Consider the following 16,803-nt stretch of genomic DNA (forward strand, 5'->3'; position numbering starts at 1 on the left):
TTCTTAAGTAACTAACTCATCTTAAATAGTATTTCTAATTTATTCTACGTTCCCTAACAGTCAAATAATCAATTTATTAAATTAGTTAATAAAGCTATTTAAAAAAACTGTCAAATAAAGTAGTATGATACTAAATATCACAACATTCCTAAAATTCAATTCAATTCAGCTCACTCAATTTCTTTTAAGAAGCATTTTATCAAGCACTGTGATTGGCCCTGGAGACACAAAGATATAAATGAAATAGTGTAATAAGCGTGTTGTTGAGTCATTTCAGTCATGTCTGACTCTTTGTGACCCCATTTAGGGTTTTCTTGGCAAAGATACTGGAGTCATTTGTCATTTCCTTCTCCAGCTCATTTTACAGATGAGGAAACCAAGGCAGATGGGGTTAAGTGACTTACCTAGGGTCACAGAGCTAGTAAGTATCTGAGGCTGGATTTGAATTCAGGTCCTCCTGACTCCAGGGCCCAGTGTTCTATCCAGTGTACCACCTAACTAACCCTGCCCTCTAAAATTAAAGAATCATCTCATTTTCTCTTGTCTTGAGCCTGTCATCTATCCTATCCTAGTAAGAAAGAAAACTCATAGATTTATGAAAATTTCTTTTCAGGGATTCATATCTCTTCAGGGATATGTATTCAATAATTATTGTTTAAAGTGACCATTAAAGCCAAAACAGCAAACTCACAGTCAAAGCCTTACAAAGCATTTTACTCACAACAACCCTTTGAGGTCTATGGCACCAGTAGTATTGCCACAATTTAAGGAAACTGAGGCCTAAGAGATTAAATCATTTGCTGGGGGCCATAAGTATTGAGGCAAGATTAGAACCCAGGTTTTTCTGGACTCCAACTCCAGCCTTATTTATATTACCCCTTATAATTCTTTCTTGATCAGAAAGAACAAAGGACAAGGATAATTTTACAACTTCTGGTCAACACATTCCTCAGTGTACTGCCAGCTTGCCCTTCCAGCTAATAGAAACATAGAATAACATTCAGACAAGCATGTCACTATCTGGGATGGCTACAAAATGTGCCAGTACTTCAGATGGCACTCCAGTGATGCCAAGCAGTCCTGCAATGCAAACATTAATGATGAACAGCAGCCAAGTCTACATTTTATAAATTCTTCTCCCAAAAGCATACATCTTTAAAAAGTGTAGGTACTAATTTATTTGGTCTGTGTCTTCATGGGGCTATCAGATATACTACTGTTACCAAACTAGTTAATTCTATTAAGTAACCAGGCTTCTGAGTTAAACTGCTTTTTGGGGAAGGGGAAGGGCCAAGTAATCAGTGAATCAAATCAACTTCCATGTCAGATAGACACGACAGCCTTAACAAAGCTAAAACCCAAATGTTATTTTTTTTTTAGTCTGCAAGTTTGGTTAAGAAATATTAAAACTATAAATTAAAGTCACTGGGTTGTTAACAGACATGGTTTTACATTGATTGTGTTATGCAAATTTATGTCAATTACACTACATTGCTGCTATTTCAAAAATTCATTCTTAATGATTCAGGGTTTAAGAATTTTTTTTAAAAAGAGAGAAATTGAGGTTTTGACATGTTTTTATTAGAAACAGGTCCAATAACGTTACAATTAGATACCCTGAAAGCCAGTTTATAAACTAACTTATCCACTCAGGTTTTTAACAAAGTCGTTACTACAATGAATTTTATACTCTTTTCCTGTATTTTCTTTCCTTCCTCTCAACAAAGTTTCACTTTGATCCTATCTTTCTATGAAGTATAAGATCTCATAGCAGAAAGATTAGCAAAAGGTCATATGCCATGTTCACCTTCACTTGGCAGACCACCCATGTCACAGGAAGTAGACGTGGACTCTCTTTTATCTTATCCCTGGTTCTTCAAAACAAAATTAATTTAAACAAGAGAACTTTAAATGCAACTTTTTTGTTGCTATGTAGCTTAATTGTATACAGTTGCTTTTTTGTGAAAAGAAAATGGACTCCTTAAACTTCACAACACTCTAGCCTTCCAAACATTCTCAGCCAACTGCTACATTGCAATCAGTTCCAGTAATTCATATGGTCATAGTACCATTATGTCATACGTTTGCTTCATGAAATAAATTCCTAATTTTTGTTTTTAGAAGTCTAGAATATGCCAAAGCTTCTTCAAACTCTTGGAAATGAGGTAAAATAATAAAACTTTATTGAAGCATCACAGAAAAAAAAGCAAAGAACTGCAGAAGTAAGCTAATTTTCCTATTACATACAATGGCCCACCAATTGATTATTGTACAGATCCTGTGTAAAACAAGCTGTCTTTAAATTATCAGTTTGCTTAACTGATTGATATTCAATCTTGGATGGTCAGCCATTGACATTCATCCATGACTGAATCCAGCCAGCAAGCATGGAGGTGGGGGCTGGCGGGGGGGTGGTAGAGGGAGAAAGAGAATTGAATTCTTAATCCAACATTACCATCTGGTTCTTTTTAATTAACATGCTTCTGTAACTGAAAACTCAAAATGAAGAAGTAACCGTAGATCCAGTGGTTAAATGCCAAGCTGTTAGTTTTATAATGACAGTGAGGGATATTGCCCACCAAATTACTACTGCTCACCACAACTAACTAGATAGAAAGAGAGTTAAATTTCCCCCAACATCCACATAAAAATAAGGCATAAAATAGTTAATATGTAAAGACAATATAGACCTTTTTTCTTCATCATCACCAAATAACAATGTGTGCTAAACACAGTAATTAGTACTTGTGTGCAGAAATTGTTGAAACATGAGAAACAGCACCTAACTCTTGAGTGAAATTCTTACACAAGACTTCTTAACATATTTCCAAGAGCTCTTTAGCTGCATAACTTGATAGAATAATTTTTAGATGGTTAAAAAAAGATTCTCATCAATATAATTCATACAATATACACTTCAATGGGAAAACTACTTGATTATACTCTAAAAACAATGAAACAGTCATATCTAATATACTTAAGGATTTTGTCAAGTTAAGAAGAACTCTATGATGAAATCTTAGCTCTGTGCAGAGAATTTTATTTTAGTAAATATGTTAGTGGCTAGATTAAAAGTTGAATTTTTACCTATAGCATAGCAGTGGTACCTAAAAAGACTAATCTGGCTATCAAAGCTTTAACTACTTTTGAATGTAAGAAGATATTCTTAATAGCATCTGACACTTATCAAAATGTTATGTTGCTGATGTTTGGAGAGAGAGGCTATAAATTGTTTACGATTTGTGTGGGGTAATGAGTGTAATGAGTGTTGAGCATATCCCAGCTATTAATTATTAGGTTGATGCTCTAAAATTTTAAGGGGTCCTATCAACTGTGGCAGAGACAAATCATAAAACGTCAAAGTGTAGGCTGCTAGGTGAGTTATTGTCTACAACACATTAAAGTGATGATATGTTCTAAAAGTTCAAAATACTTTAGAAGACTCACTGAGCAGTTTGCTACCTTACAAGACCTAAGACCTATCTCCACTAAGCAACACATCACTTTGATGTGTCTCCATTTGGAATTGACTGGAGCCAAACTCTAGGTTATGGTCTGTGAACTATGAAAACACAGTGAGATAACTCACTCCAAAAGCAATAGAAGGTGATTCTTCGGATTAGTATTCCAGCAAAGGCATATCAACTGGCCAGTTGAAAGAATTAAAGGAACAGCAAATTATGGAAGTTCATGATTTCTTGCGAGAACCCTGCTTGCCTCCCTAAGCTGTCATTCCATCACTCTCCAGGCACCCTCTGATTACCTAGCAGCTTCACAAGAGTTGCCTTGCTCACTTCCTGGGCACCCTCCATCTTCTTTCCCCCCTTTCTAAGCAGGTCCCTGGGACAATTCTCTGGAGGTGAACCCCCATGGACAATAATAAACTAGATGTAATTATTCCTCAATAACTAACACATCTTCACTCTATCGTACTCACTCCATCCCAGTGATTTGAACCTCTGGTTGCCACTGTTCAAAACCCATTCTCGGGAATAGCTAGGGGGTGCAGTAAATAGAGCCCCAGCCTTGGAGTCAGGAGGACTTGAGTTCAAATCCGACCTCAGACATTTGAAACTTACTAGCTGTGTGACCCTGGACAAGTCACTTAACCCCCACTGTCTCACCAAAAAGAAAAAACATTCTCCATTCCCCATTGACTGCTTTCTTATTCTCATTCCCCCCAACCCACACCTACTCCCCCCCAGCCACTCAGCCTCCCAATCTAAAGCTATCCAACGTTTCCACTGTGTTCTCTAGAATGCCCACTACATAGGTAACAGATTAGCTTTCATCTTAAACCTCTTCCTTTCTTGATCCCTCTATCTTCTTGAACTCATTGAGATCTGTCTCCCTCTTGATGACACAGCTTCCCTAGCTACCCTACACCTGCTAGGACGGGTTGCATCATAACCCCAACTCCCTGGCTTAGATGGGAGAGTTGGAATAAACCTTGATCTCCATTGCCACCTCTAGGCTCCACCTCTATCACCCTAACTTAGTAGCCTCTTCTCCAATGAGGTTCATTTAATCAAGATTCTGGTGCCTGTCCTCAACAGACCTCCAGGTCACTTCCCTCCCTTCCTCAGGACTGAAACCACTACAAATTTATGTAACATAATCTCAACTGGGCCCTCACTAGGGCAAAGCAATCTTTTTTACCTCCCTAATCACACTCACTAGAACACTTTTTCCAAGCCTTTCTTCCCATCTCAAACCTCTCACAGCAACCTTGCCCCTTGGTCTGCACTCTCTCAATTGAACCTGGTCTCACATATTACAAAAAAAAAATTGAGGAAATCACACCCATCTGAAAACAAACAAACAAACAAACAAAAAACCCTTACTTCTCCATCTGTCTCTGTGAATTATCATCATCCTATATTTCTCTTCCCTTTTGTAGCTAAATTCCTTGAGAATGTCTAGAGTAGGTGCCACTACTTCTTTTCCTCTCACTCTCTTCTTAACTCTTTGTAATCTAGCTTCCAGTTTCATTCAACTGAAAATATTCTGTCCAAAGCTGTTAATGACCTCTAATTGCCTTTTTTCAATTTCCTCATCCTTTTTGACCTCTCTGTAGGCTCTGACCCTATCACCCTCTTCTTCTTTGCTTTCTTTTCCCTAGGTTTTCACGACACTGCTCTCTCTTGGATCTCCTCCTATCTACCTGACTACTCCTTCTGTCTCCTTTGAAGAACCACAATCTAGGTAGCCCATGGTTGTTCCTCAACCTGAGCCCTCTTTTCTTATCCGTGTATTATGTTTTATTTGATGAAGCTCCTATGCTTTCAATTATCACCTCTAAGGAGACGAATCTCAGATCTACATGTCCAGTCCTAATATTGCTCATGATCTATCGTCTCTAAGCTTTTATCTCCAACTGCCTATAGGCTGTCTCAAACTCAGCATGTCCAAAACTGAATTCATTATCTTCCCCACCCCCAACCCCCCCAAACCCTGTCCTATTCCCAACTTCCTCATTATTGTCAAAGATACCACCATCCTTCCAGTCACCCAGGAATGCAAACTAAGAACAATCCTCAACTCCTCACTCTCACAACCTCCCCCTCATATCCAGTCTGTTACCAAGTCCAATCATTTCTACCTTCATAACATCTCCCATACATACTCCCTTCTTTCCTCTGATACTGCCACCACCCTGGTTCAGGCTCTCATCATCTAATGCCTGGACTGCTGCAAAGCCTTTTGGGTGGTCTCCCTCCCTCATCTCTTCTCACTTCAATCTATCTTCCACTCAGTTCTCAAATTGATCTTCCTAAATGAAGTGCAGTTCTTCGTGGGGTGCACCTGTGTCACACCCCTACTCCATAAACTCCAGTGGCTCCCTGCCACCTCCATGATCAAATGTAAAATCCCTTGGCATTTAACACTTTTCATAATGTGGCCCCTTCCTAATTTTGCAATCCTCTTATAATCCTTCCACATACTCTTGCATCCAGTGAAACAGGCCTCTTTGCTGTTCCTAACACAAAATTTTGTCTCCTAACTCCAGGTATTTTTGCTGGCTTTTCTCCTCATCTAAGACGCCTAGCTTCCCAGCTTTCTCAAAGTTCCATCTTCTTCTGCAAGGAACCTTTCCCAGTCCACCTTAACCTTAGTGTCTCCACTCTGAGACTATTCCCAATTTTATTCTGTATAAATCTTGCTTGTACATAGTTGTTTTTAAGTTTTCTCATTCATTGGACTGTGACCTCCTTGTGAGCAGAGTTTGTTTTATGCCTTTCTTAGTATACCCAATGCTTAGCAAAGTGACTGGCAAATAGTAGGTGCTTAAGAGATGCCAGCTGACTCACAATCTCACTCCACTTCTGAGAATAGCTTAGGCAACCATGTGGTACAGCAGAGCAAGAACTCTATTGAGAATCAGGAAGGCCTGATTTGGTCTCAGATACTGGCTGACTGGGTGGTCCTGGGCAAGTCATTTAACCTGTGTGCTTTCATTTCCTCATCTGTAAAATAGTGATAATAATAGTACCTATCTACAATAACCACAACATTGTGAGGATAAAGAAAGACATTTGTAAAGCACTTTGCAAATCTTAAAGCACTATACAAATGCTAGCTATTAGTAATGTTATTATTACAGTCCTCCCCCAGAGCAATTACTTTCTATATATTTGATATACTTTACATATATTTTGTATTTACTTCTCTGTGTATGTGTTATGTTGTTTCCCCACTCCAACCTCACCCCGGTCATATAAAAGATGCTTAATAAGTGAGCATAAATCAATTGAACAGATTTTTACAATTCAAGTACCAAGAGCTAAGAATGTACAACAGTAAAATTTATAAAGTATAACCCATACAAAATTTCACCTCTGAAGAGTATAGAATCAGGAATGGCTGAACAAATTATGGTATATGAAGGTAATGGAATGTTATTATGCAAGAAGAAAAATGAAATGGACAGTTTAAATCAAACCTGGAGAAGCCTTTTACAAACTGATATAGAGTGAAGCAACCAGAGCTACAAGAACAATTTACATAATATAAGTAACACTACAAAAATAGACAACTTTGAAAGACTTAAGTACTCTAATCAAATCATGGACCAAAAATGATTCCAGAAGATGAATGATGAAGAGTGCTATACATTTCCAAAAGGTAATGAATTCTAGGTATAACATGAGACATCTATTTTTTGGACATGGCCAACGCAGGAATTTATTCTGCTTGACTATGCATATTTTTGCAAATATTTATTTTTCTTTCTCTTTTTTTTCAAATGGTGGTATGGTAGGGTGTGAGTTGGAAGTGAAAATTTATTTTTCTTGATCAAAAAAATAAAATGTAACTTAAAAATAAGTATAAGGAACAAAACATTTTATCGACATTCAAATGTAACCATTTTAAGTAGCATACCAAAAAGACATTTTTGCTATTGAATTTTATTGAATTTTGTAAACTTAACATCAAACATTAATACAACTAAACTTAGTTGTCTGTTTTAGATGAATAAAATACCAGAGTAAATTTTCTGTAGTTTCCACTAAAACTTCATTACAATTCTTTACAATATCTTTGTAAAGAATGCCAAATGGCACACATAAATAAGTGAAAAATGAATGATAATATAAACCAAAGGGCAAAGAACAAAACTTTTTACCAACATTCAAACATTTTAAGCAGTATATCAAAAAGACATCTTTGCTGATGCATTTTAATAAATTTTATAAACTTAATATCAAACATTACTACAACTAAGTTTAGTAACTACTTTAAATTCATAAAATACCAGAATAACTTTTCTACATTTCCCACTAAATCTCCATCACAATTCTTTAAGACAATATCTTTGTTCAGATTCACCAAATAACACATATAAATAAATAAAAAGTGAACCACAAACCAAAGGGGAAACATTTAGAAGGGGAACAGTGATGGACAAATATCATTAATGATTGCAAAGGCAGTTTGAAAAGGCTTCCCAAAGGAGAGGAAATTTGAACTGGGCTTTAAAGGAGAGTCAAATAAGACTTTAACAGGTAGAAAGGTGTTGTAATTTCAGGCTTAGTGGACAGCTCAAGTAAATTCATAGAACTAGAAGCTATTTAATGAACCCCCTCCTCAGCAGAGGTGGGGTCCCACAGTGAGTATAACATTACAAATCTAATCAATTCTACCTCTACAATTTCTTGTAGCCTTCTCTATGTCTTTCTAATATTTTCTTATTTTTTTCTATTCCCCCTAGACACACACACACACACACACACACACACACAAATATTTACAGTACTTATTTTTGCTATAAAAAAGATCTGGAAACTAAGAAGATACCTATCAACTGGGAAGAGATAAATAAATCATGGTATACGAATATAATGGAATATTATTACACCATAAGAAATAACAAGAGGGGCAATTTTAGAGAAAACTAGTAAGACATATATGATTTGGTGTAGAGTAAAGTGAGCAGAACCAGGAGATCAATTAATACAATGATAACATTAAAAAAAAAACTTTGAAAGACTCAACTCTAATAAGTACAATGACCAATAATTCCTGGGGACTAATGTGATACGACCTACCTACTAACAGAAAAGTCATGGACTCAGGTTGCAGACTGAGACATGCATTTTCAGACATGACCAATGTAGGATTTTTTTTTTTGCTCGACCATACATATATTAAAGTAGCTTTGTAATTCTTTTTTCTTTTTTTCCTAATTGGGGCTGGGATGGGGTGGCAGGAGGACAGGGATAGGGTAGCAAAAAAAAGAAGGAAAATACAGAAAAGGTCATTGAAGCATCTTTTTCTAGAAAATGCACAGAACATAACAGAAAGCCAGAAACAGAGTGTATGACAGATTTGAAAAGCTATATGTTGAATTTGATGAATATATATGTTTAAAGTAAGCTATACATTACAGATATTGAGTGTCATGTAAAATGTTTTTCTGTTCTTTGTATGTAGAAATGCTCTATTTCATGTTTAAGTTCAGAACAAAATGAGTATTTCAAAAAGAAGAAATTAATAGTATAAAATACAGAAGAAAAGTCTGAGGAAGGGGATACCTGAGAGAAGAATAGGGTTTCAAAAACACAAATTTAAGATCGTGGTTTCATCGACATGCTATGGGGAATAGGGTGGCGTAGGGTGTGAAATCCTTCTTGCCAAGAGGTTAAGAAGCAAGTTGGGATTGTAAATTAATGGAGGTAACACATAGAGAGTCTCTGCTCAAGCACTTTGGTTACAGATGTTATGTATGCGCCTTGATTTGAGAGCAGGAATTGTTTTGATGGGGTTTTTTGGGAGGGGGAGTAGGAACAACACATTTGTTCCCTTGAGACTTCAGGAAGGATGGAAAGAATGTGAGTTGAGCTAGAAAGAGAGGTTCATAATAGATGATCCTAATCTTAGCTAGGAAAGAGAAGAGGTTTAAACTGAAAGGGTAATTAGGGAAGAACTAGGGGTTTAGATTAAAAAAAAGATTCCCTTTATTTCTCCCTTTGGTCACAGATGAAGATTAAAAATTGGAAAATGTGAGGAAGGAGACTCTATTGTCCATCCCTCCCAATCTCCTATATAGTACAAGACTTGCTGGAAATCTATTTAAAATGTACAAAGCCAGGCTGTCCACTTTCAGAGAACAACATCTTTAAGGGGACAAATTCCCAAGAAGTTCTCTAGCTTAACAGAATTAAAATAATGTAGATAATGATGTGGTACGGATCAGTTCCTTGGGAAAAAGGAGTATTACAAAACTAGAATGAGGACACGTGGGTGAGTGGAAAGAAAGAGAGAAGAGAAAAAACAGGCAAGGATAGCCATTTTTAATCTCTGTACAGTTCTGGAGAACAGAATGTATAGATCATAGGATAAAGATTTAGAACTGGAAATGATCCTAGAAGTCATCTAGTCTAATCTCCTCCATTTTACAGATCAGCAAAGTGAAGCCCAAAAGAGTTAAGAGACTTCTCTACTGTCACGTACTAAGTAGGGGGCAGAATCAGGATTTGAATTCAGGACCTCAGACTCCAAAGCCAGTGTTCTTTCCACTTCACCATTTTCTCTTAAAATATCTAATCTGGTATTATGAAAACCCAAGTTTATGTCTATATCTAACATTTACTATTTGTGTGAATATGAGCAAGTTCCTTAATTTCTCTGACCCTCAGACAAACTCCCTAAGACCTTAAATTATAGACAGGTTGTGACTCCAGTCAATGGAAGGAGTTCCCACAGGAACTCTTTAGATATTTGACTTAGGAATGTAGAAGCAGTAGTTTAATAAATGTTTGTTGAATTGACTGGAATTTGGACCCTGACAATAGAAAAGATACTAACCACTTTAGGTAATTTATTCCTATAAATCCTATGAGATACCAAGTATTATGCATATTTGGATGAAATGACTGTGGGATTTAGACAACTACATCTCATTCTAATTCATCAGCCCTCTGGAAGAGTGAAAAATGAAACAAGCAATAAAAGGTGGTTTTTTTCCCCCTTTTAATTGATTTTTTTTCACCTCTAAACAGTAGGTTTCTTTTTTAAAATTTGTACATTTTCCAATAGTGTCTCACTTTGTTCAACTGCCTCTGGAAGAGTGAAAAATGAAACAAGCAATAAAAGGTTGGTTTTTTCCCCTTTTAATTGATTTTTTTTTCCTCTAAACAGTAGGGCATTTTTTTGGTACATTTTCCAATGGTGTCTCACTTTGTTCATCTGCCTAATTGAGAATATAGAAAATAGGCCTAAATCCCTGTGTCTCAGCTTACACATCTGTAAAGGAAAACAGTGGCAATGCTGATGGTATACTTCAGGATAGGTATTTAGCGAAAAATATTTCCATCATGTAAATTATGTCATGTGTTTTCTATGAAACATGTATAATATGACTTCATTCACAATCAGTAAAAAATATTTCCTTATGATACTTAGCACATTTTGTTTAGTACGTCAGTCATGTCAGACTTATCATGACCCCACGGACCATAGCACACCAGGCCCTTCTATCCTCTACTATCTCTCTAAGTTGATCCAAGTTCATGTCCATTGTTGCAATTACATTATCTATCCGTCTCATCTTCATCCACATAATAGAGGCAATTACAAAAGACAGATAACTGATTTCCAAGAAACTGAAATCCCTTACACAAACAAAATCAATGCATGTAGGATTAGAAGGGAAGAGGATGAATGAGAAAAAAAAATCTTTATATCAAAATTCTTTGATGAGGGTTTGCAAGGCAAAATATAAAAACTAACATTTTTAAGATCAAAAACTATTCTCCAATAGATAAGTGGTCAAAGGCTACGAACAGTTCTCAAAAGAAGAATTGTAATCTATTAACCATATGAAAGAATGCTCCAAATTAGTAATAATAAGAGAAGTGCACATCAAAACAATCCTGAGGTTTCACCTCATACCCTGAAAACTGGCCAAAAGTACCACAAAAGTCAGTACAGTCAAAGCTATGGGTTTTCCAGTAACAAGCACGGCTATGAGAGTTGAACTATAAAGAAAGCTGAGCACTGCAAAGATCTATGTTTTAGAATTGTTGTGCTGGAGAAGACTTTTGAGAGTCCCTTGGACAGAAAGGAGGTCAAATCAGTCAATACTTAAAGAAATTAATTCAAACTATTTACCAGAAGGTCAAATACTGAAGCTGAAGCTTAAATACTCTGGTCACATAAAGAGAAGCCAGGACTCCATGGAAAAGACTCTGATGTTGGGAAAGATTGAAGGCAAAGGAAAAGAGATAGCAGAGGATGAGATGGATAGATAGTGTCACTGAAACAATAGACATGAACCTGGATCAACTCAGAGAGACAGCAGAAGACAGAAGGGCCTGGTGTGCTATAGTCCAATGGGGTCACGACATGTCTGACATGACTGAAGGACTAAACAACAACAATAACAACAACAACAAAAGAAAAGATATAAAGAGTCACTATTGGAAGGGTTGTGGAAAGGTAGGCACACTAATACAGAGTTGTACACAGGACAACCATTCTGGAAAGCAATTTGGAATTACACAAATAAAGTAACTAAAATGTTCATACCTTTTGACCCAGAAATTCCATTGCTTATAACTCAAGGAGGCAACTAATAAAAAGAAAGTCTCCATATACACTAACCCATTTATAGCAGTTCTTTGTGCAATAGCAAAAAACTGGAAACAAGTAGATGTCCATTGACTGGAGAATGGCTAAGGAAATTGTGGCACATGCATGCAAGGGAATGTTACTGTGCTGTAAGAAATGGATGAATACAGAGAAGCATGAGATTGAAATGAACTAATTCAGAATGAAGTGAGCAGAACCAAGAAAACAATCTACACAATGACTACAATAATGTAAAGAATAATAATTTTAAAAAAAACCCTCAGTTAAAAAGAACAAGCATGGCTCAAAATAAGAGATATGAGATCTTCCAAGCTTCTTACTTGGGAATTTAGATAAAGAGGTTTGTTTTGAAAAATATAAAAAAACTGATTGCTAAATTAGTTAGATTTTCTCCTCACTGGCTGTTCTTAAATTTTTTGTATATGTCCTAATAAATTACGCTTTGTGAATTACCTGTCATGTGTAATTGTTGCATTTTAGATGTACCTAATTTCATAATGTTGAAAAAAATTGTTTAAGGTATCTGTTTGCAGATCAGAAAGCAGAAAAATTAATTGTGTGATGCTCTAATATGTACAAAAATGTAAATAAAATTGACTAAATTTGAAAAAAAAGAGATATGAGAAGAAACTCCCAAACCACCCCTTCGCATAGATAGAAAATTCACAAGTGTTGTATTTTGCATGTACTTTCAAATTTTTTCAGTGCATTGATCAGCTATGCTGATTTTTCCTCTTTTTTGTCTTTAAAAATTATGTTTGTTATATGAGATGGGGCTTTCTGGGAGGGGGAAGGGGAAAGTTGATGGGATAAAATTATGGTGACGTAAAAAAAGATATAAATAGACACTTAAAATATGTAGTTAGTTATCTGTATATATGTCTCAATCTCCTCTACTAGAATATAAACTTTATGAGAGAAATAAGTACTTTATTTATTTTATGACTCTTTGCCAAATCTATGGACTCAACTCAACCCTTTCATCAAATGAAATTAATATTTATTAAGCACATAGTATAGCACCTTGTATACAGTAAGTATTATATAAATGCTTATTCCTCTTCCCCTTCCCTTTATCTCTTACTTCTGTGCATTTGTGCCAACTAGCTCTCATGTGTCTTGCGGCACTAGGAACTCAATACATGTATGCTAATATATTTTAGCACTTTGTAGCCTGACTCAGAGAGTATAATAAAAATAATTCTTTCCTTGTTTTTGCTCCTTTCTCTTCAACCTACAACCTAAAGAAAATAATGTTTACATCAGAAAAGGGCTATGGTTCTAAAGTTTATCTTTTTGAAAAACCTATGCTGAAGTCCACAGCTGGGGGGGGGGGGAGAACCACACTCCAGTTTCTTCTCCCAACCTCAAAGTATATAATGTTACATTTTAATTAAATGAAAAGAAAACTCTGTAACAAAATGTTTTAATTCTTATCTTGAATATCTTTTTATAGAAAAGTATTTCAGAGTTCTGCTAGGAGAGAAAAATTATTTCTGAACTAGGAGGCAGTAATGTATAGGGTTCTCTGTCTGATACCTTGAAAATATCCAGCCTGAAGGCGTTAGTGTAGGCATACCAATCATTCCACACTGAGAAAGTGCCCTCTAAGATTCTCATCTGCAAAAGTTTCATTCTGCTTCTAAACATGGCATAGATCTTTTGAAGTCTTAAAGTAGCAGGGGTACATTTTAATTTTATCTTAAAAGTTTATCAGTACATATAAACTCAAATCCAAGTCTGCTAATATACATACGAAAAGTTATATATAATTCTTAATTAAGGATGAATTGAAGATTTTGGCTGAAAGCCCTCATACATATCAACTTTTCATACCCTTGCTATGTCTCCAACCATTGTGTATCTACCGGTTTGATAAATGAGTTTGCTTCAGATTATACAAATTTGTTAAAACTCTACACATCCCTAAATGCTTAAAAATATCAGCCTCCAAAACATTCACATCTGACTAGTGAAAATGAGAAAAAAAAGTGACTATGAACATCTGGAAATAAATGTTTCTGTATCTATTCAGGCTATTTCCAGATCAGTATCATGGTACATTCAACAATTGTTAGAGGGCTTTTAAAACATGGCTAGTTATTTTGCCCAACTACACAAGTAGATTAATTTACAGATTAACACAACCTGAAGGGTGCTTTTCATAGGAAAGAAAAAAAATCTACAGTCTGGTCACATAGTTTCCACAAAATTTAACCAATGAGTTTGATTCCACACCCACCCACCTTCACACACTAAGAGAATTTTGGAAAGTCTAAGACAGGGAAATGGAAAAATGAATCCACTATGAAAAATGAAAGCCACAAATAAGATAACTCATGTAACACATTTAAAGCACTTTATAAACCTTAAAGCACTATATAAATATTAGCTATTATTATGATTATTATCACTATATTGAGTCCTGTTACTAACTTTAAAAGGGGGAAAAAAGGGAAACGAAGTGACCATAAGAGATTGTCTGTGGAATAGAGATATTCATTTAAAGGTTATCAGCCTTCAAATAAACATTTACCAATATTCATGGTACAGAATGTGAACTTCATTGATATTTACTATCTGCGTGTCATAGAAGGAAAAGGAATTGTTTGAGGTTTTTCTTTTTTTTTTTTTTAAAGTTGTGAACACCCCATTGTTTGTGTATTTCGAGCCTGGCCAAGGAATCCGCATGCCTTAAGCAAGTTTTGGAAATTTCTCCTTTTTCCTGTATTACTCTCTACTCTGCATTTTGCACCTTTACTGCAGTATTTACAACAAAATATACACATACCAGAAGAACAGGGTTTTTAGACATTAAAAATACATTCAGATGACTGCAGGAAGATGGTAGAAGAGCAGGACATAAAGCAGCCCACATACCCCACAAACACACCAGTAAAGCTTTAAAAATGCTCCAGAAGAAGCAATGACAAAGAAAACCAAAAAGAATTAACTACAAACTCCTCCATACATTGAGAAGCCTTGCATAAGGAGACAATCTAAAGTAGGTGGAAGGCAATGCATACAAGCATTGGTCCCAGAAAAAAGGAAAGGTCACTTGAGGATTTTTTTTAATGCACAGAAGATAACAGAAAAAAGGCCAGAAAGAAGCACAAAAAAGACAGCTCTGTAACCTTTAGGTGGAACTTATATTTTTTTTAAAGCAAGCTACACACAATAAAGATTCAGAGTTACCCGTACAATCCTTTTTCTATTCTGATTTGTACATATTTAAATGCTCATCTTATTTGATGTTTGTTAAGTTTAGATACTATGTATGCATTTACAAAAAGTAATAGAAAAAGTTCCTCACTTTGCTGCCTACTCTTATTCCTCGTTCTGATTATTTGCAAGATTGATTTACCTGACAAATATCTTGTACACAAGTCCAAAAAGTACCACTGTAAACTAGTTTTTCTCCCAGATTCTTCTTCTATAAATAGTATCATCATGTTGCTATTAAGATGAAAATATAAGACTTTATTGAACACAGTGATACTTTATTTCTTACCCTAAGTGGTAACAACAGAACTAGAAAGGAGAAGATGGATCTAAGAGCCAAAGCAAAGGTAGGTTGAAAAAAGACCTATAGATTGATAAGATTGGGAAGCAAGTATCCAAGCATAAATGTCTTGGTGAATGATGGTACCATTGACAGAAAGAGGAAAGTGAGAAGGAGGAGTGAGACAGAATGAGTATGAGTCAATGATGGGCCTTCAAGGTACGGATATCTGGTAGGGAGCTGAAAGATCAAGAGAGGTCACAGCTGGAGATAGAAATGAGTCATCAGCCTAGATGTTTTGGCTGAAGCCCTGGGAGTGGAAGAGATTGCCAAGAGAGAAACTACAGGAAAGGCAGCTATGGCCTAGGAAAAAACCTCGTAAATTATCTATATTAAGAGGCTGGGGAAAGAGACAACACAGCAAACAAGAAACAACTAGAAAAGTAGGAAGAGAACCAAGGCTACAGTATCACAGAAGCTGAAGGAGAAGAAAGTGGTAGTTCCAAGAAGGTGTAAAACAGTACAAAAAGCTACAGAGAAATGAAGGAAAATGACTACTTATTTTAAAGAAGCCACTAAATCTGGTGATTAAGACATGACCAAGCATCTAGAATCCTAGTTTTAAAGCTTAAGGACACTTTAAAGAGTATTTAATGCAACCCTCTATTTAAAAAAAAAAGATTTTATTAATGTTTAAAAAAAAAGCTTTATCATTCCCATTCTACTAATCTCTACCTTTTAGGGGGTGAGGTAGGTGAGTTAATCCTTTTCACATTCACAGTTATGATTGTTTATTGTTTATTTCCCTTCATCCTGTTATCTTATACTTTTTTTTTTACTCTATACTCCACATTCCATCTTTATTTCAGTAGCACAGTGGATAGAGACCACTGGGCCTGGAGTCAGGAAGACCTGAGTTCAAATCTGACCTCAGACCTTTACTAGCTGTGTGACCCTGGGCAAATTATTAAACAAACAAACAAACAAACAAACAAAGTTTGCCTCAGTTTTCTCACCTGTAAAATTGAGATAATAATAGCACCTACTTCTCAGAGTTCTTATAAGGATCAAATGAGGCAATAATTATAAACTGCTTATCACAGTGATTGGCATATAGTAAATATTATATAGATGTTACCTATCTTATTTGTATTTCTAGCATTTACCACAGTACCTGGCACACAGTAAGCATTGATAAAGGTTTGTTT

At 35.7% G+C, this 16,803-nt stretch overlaps 1 protein-coding gene across 1 annotated transcript in view; it reads right to left on the minus strand.

Annotated features, from left to right (window-relative positions):
- WWC3 (WWC family member 3) overlaps nt 1-16,803 on the minus strand; it is a 201,561-nt gene that overhangs the window by 158,784 nt on the left and 25,974 nt on the right. The window lies entirely within an intron of this gene.

Source organism: Phascolarctos cinereus, unplaced genomic scaffold, assembly GCF_003287225.1.
Source record: "Phascolarctos cinereus isolate Bilbo 61053 unplaced genomic scaffold, phaCin_HiC Scaffold_726;HRSCAF=1367, whole genome shotgun sequence".
NCBI lineage: Eukaryota > Metazoa > Chordata > Mammalia > Diprotodontia > Phascolarctidae > Phascolarctos > Phascolarctos cinereus.